The sequence below is a fragment of the Dipodomys ordii genome, unplaced genomic scaffold, assembly GCF_000151885.1.
Source record: "Dipodomys ordii isolate 6190 unplaced genomic scaffold, Dord_2.0 Scaffold43, whole genome shotgun sequence".
Classification (NCBI taxonomy): Eukaryota; Metazoa; Chordata; class Mammalia; order Rodentia; family Heteromyidae; genus Dipodomys; species Dipodomys ordii.
The window spans coordinates 8,842,770-8,846,629 of record NW_012267259.1 but is presented as its reverse complement, the minus strand read 5'-3'; the positions used below and the strand labels follow the sequence as shown (position 1 = coordinate 8,846,629).

Sequence of the window (3,860 nt, the reverse complement as noted above, 5' to 3'; positions counted from 1 at the left end):
CAGGGCAGGCATTGGTGGAGTTTAGTGTCGGGGGCGGGCACTTCTGCACAGGGCAGGCATTGGTGGAGTTTAGCGTCGGGGGCGGGCACTTCTGCACAGAGGCAGTGATGGGTGGAATTCAAATGTGTTTGTCTTGGGAGTGGGGAGGGAATGACTCCATCTGGAAGGAATTTGTCAGCTTGCTCTTAAGGCTTTTTGATGGGGTTGCCAATATTTTCTCTACAGATGTGGGGACACCAGCTCAGCAACGCCAGGCATCTGCTCTTGGCACTGATGTTGTTCATCCAGAGCGAGAGGCAAAGCAGATGCTCATGGTACTGCAGGATCAGCTTAGTTGGAGAACAATGTAAGTATGTCAAAACCAGCTACAGCCAGGCTACAGTAGTTCATGCTTGTAAATCCTATCTACACAAGAGGCTGAGATCAGAGGATCAGGGTTTGAAGCCAGCCTGGATGGACAAATTCAAGAGACTCTTATCTCCAATTAACTAGCAAAAAGCCAGAACATCGCTCAAGTGGTAGAGCATCAGCCATTTACTAAAAAGCTGAGTGAGTGAGAGCTTGAGGCCCTGATTTCAAGCCTCAGTACTGTCACACTCACACACATACATTTACACAATCCACTCATACACCCACCCACACAGTATCAACACTTTCATCCTGATCAATTCTTCATCATGGGTTACATTAGTTCTTATTAACAAGACCACAATAAATGCAAAAGACACTAGTGGCAAAGAGAATTTTAGGCCTTAAAGCTCTTGCTTAGCTAAGATCTTGCATAACAAGATCAGAAGAGATTATAGAGCCAGAGAAAGAGCCCCTGAATGGTAGAACCCAGCCCTCAAGGAGCAGAGGAAGAGATAGACGGGAGGGGAGATGAAGTAATTTTTCCAGGATCACACAGTGGGAGTTGACAACCAGGACCAAATGCGGGGTGCTCAGTGCTAATCGTCTACAACTCACTGGCCTCATACAATCCAAGTTCCAAATGGCCTTCTGTTGCAGCCAGGTGCCAAACACATGGGCCAGAGCAGAGAGCATACAATATTGAAGTCAGATAACCACCCACCTCCTGTTTCCAGGCCTACCCAGGAAGCTGTGGGTGAGGGAAGATCATTTATCATTAAATTTTTATTATATCACTTCACTTCCAATCACCCAATCTCTTCTGTAATGCCTTTTCTACAGCTTTCCTACCTACTCCATTACTATCCCAGCTCCTCTGATTCTGAGCCCACCCCACCAAAAACAGAAACAAAACAACCCTTCATGATTCTCAGGATGAAAAGTTGAGTCCATTGTGAAGGAATTGCCTTTCTCAGCTCTAAGCAGTTGGGAGTTTCCACACTTCAGGCAGAGACCAGACATGGTTTTGCTGTGTGTTCTAGTGCACCTCCCCAGCTGGAACATCTTAGACACACCTTCTGCACAGGAATCAGGGACACACATGCCCACACTATATCTGGCTCCATCCTAGAAACACAATGCACAGTGCTCTTTAGTTTTAGGGTATCTAACACAGAGGCACGGTCATTTCAAAGCAAGATCGTCCCTGCACAACCCACAGGAAGCAGACTGGGGGAGGAAGAAAAGGGGTTGGGGGAAAAGTAAAGATTTCTCACTTCTGAAGACATGAATTCCATTATAAAGTGGTGCAAGTGAATTTTCTACAATAACAACAAACCTATATCTAAAATAAAATACTCCATCAGCTTTCATGCAGCTGATTATTCAGAAAGAAGGCAATCATTTTAGATCTAGCCTCCAGACCAGAGGTCATGAAAAGCGAGGCTAGTTCAAAGTTCAGCACAATTGCCAAGTTGGTGTCTCAATGTAGCAGAGACGCTGTGCATCAAGTACAGATTTTATTTACAAATCGAGCTAATAATTAGAAAGCCTGAGCCAATGAAGATAAGATCCACCTATAAATCACATTTGTGGCATAGTTGTTCTAAATATATTACTTATTATAGGATTGTGTTGGCCTAACCTTTTGTTCTGATATTAAAACCAAAAAAATCTGATTTGAAAATGACCTTTGTAGACAGTAATGAAACCCTCAAGCAAGACAAACGATGCAAGGAGGTTATCTCCATCTCTGTGGTCGACCATTGTAACTGTTTTTTATAGAGTTAATATCAGAGCGCTTGCATTTCTTATTGCCATTTCAGACGATTGTTTTTAGGTGACTAGGGATGCAATTTTCTTTTAGTCTTGTGGGACACAAGAAGTTGTGTTCATATTAGTTTATTTTTTTTCTGAGCAGCAACAAAAGGATTGACATAAATAGCCCTGCAGGCTGGGCACCAGTGGCTCATGCCTGTAATCCTAGCTATTCTGGAGGCTAAGATCAGATGATCACAGTTCAAAGCCAGCCCAGGTAGGAAAGACTCTGAAACCCTTTCCTCCAATTAACCACCAGAAAACCAGAAGTAGCACTGTGGTTCAAAGTGATAGTACGCTATCCTTGAGTGAAAACTCTCAGGAACAGTAACCAGCCCGAGTTGAAGCCCTACACCTGACAACAACAACAAAAACATAAAACAACTCTGCAATGTTGGTCAACTGATTTAGTTAACATGTCCATAAAGATACAGTCCACCTGTTAGATTCATGTTTAGAGTTCTGTTTCTGTGAGGGGGGAAAAACTGGTGGAGATGCAGAACTAGTGCTTAAAAACTGAGTTCCAATCTCCTTGGTTTAACTTCCACTGTTCCAAGCAAAGATGTGGTTCTTTGATGATAAGAATGTTGAGTAGGAACTTTGTGGGAAGAATGAGACAGATCCCAGTCTGACTACAGGAGAGACTCCATGGACCCCATCAGGGATCAAGGCTGAAAAGGGCAGACAGAACTACCAGTGAGCCCAAAGAACATATACAGATCTCCTCCCTAATGAAGTTGCTGGCCAGGGCTCAACCTTGAATTCCCTGTGAAGGACATCCAAAGGTCTTGTCACATACAATATGGTAGAAGAAATGTCTCCAGGCCTGTGTGATTTATGGACAAGTGCCTTGTATAATGCCCCACACTCAGAAGAGGCTGAGCATGTTTATCCTATTTAAAATTTAATTTTAACTTTTTTTTACAAAACATTATAATCCTTTTTTATGTTTCCTAATGAATAAAAGCAATTAGTAGAGTTGAATTGTGTTCCATATCATGACATTCACTTGTCTTTCAAAAGCAAGCATGCAGGTCCCCCCACAATAAACATCCCCCACAATACAAGTCCCCCTACAATAAAGGTCCCCACGCTCACCTGCAGTATATGGAGCTTACAGTACCGCCCTGGGAAGCTCCCTGAGGGGCTGTGGATGGAGAGGCACGCGTTGTGGGATCCCAGCCTGTCACATTGCTATTAAGGACATTGCTCCCCAGCTTCCCCACGGAGTCATACACTGAATTCCAAAGCAAAAGAAGACACCACAGTCAGCTGTATGCTTTGTGTCTCTTTAAAACAAATTTTCAGAAATCTGACTCCACTTTCCAAACCTGCCTAACTTAGATGTGTGTGTGTGTGTGTGTGTGAGAGAGAGAGAGAGAGAGAGAGAGAGAGCACTACTCAGATGTCTCTGACCTATGTTTTACATTATGGCCTTGCTTATCACCTGGAGATAGCCCATACTGTATGTTCCCCTACCGGTTCATTGTCTGTCAGCAATTGCTGAAAAAAGATGATTCAGTTTGATTTCTTTTTTTAAATATATACTTGCAGCCGGGCACCAGCGGTTCACTCCTATAATCCTAGTTACTTAGGAGGCTGAGATCTAGGGATCAAAGTTAAAAGCCAAGCCTAATAGAAAAGTCCATGAGATTCTCATCTACAACTAACCAGCAAAAAGCTGGCAGTGGGGG

The 3,860-nt window shown here is 43.4% G+C and overlaps 1 pseudogene; it reads right to left on the bottom strand.

The window, feature by feature from the left end:
• Nucleotides 1–3,860, bottom strand: part of LOC105987593 — a 55,682-nt pseudogene that overhangs the window by 38,043 nt on the left and 13,779 nt on the right.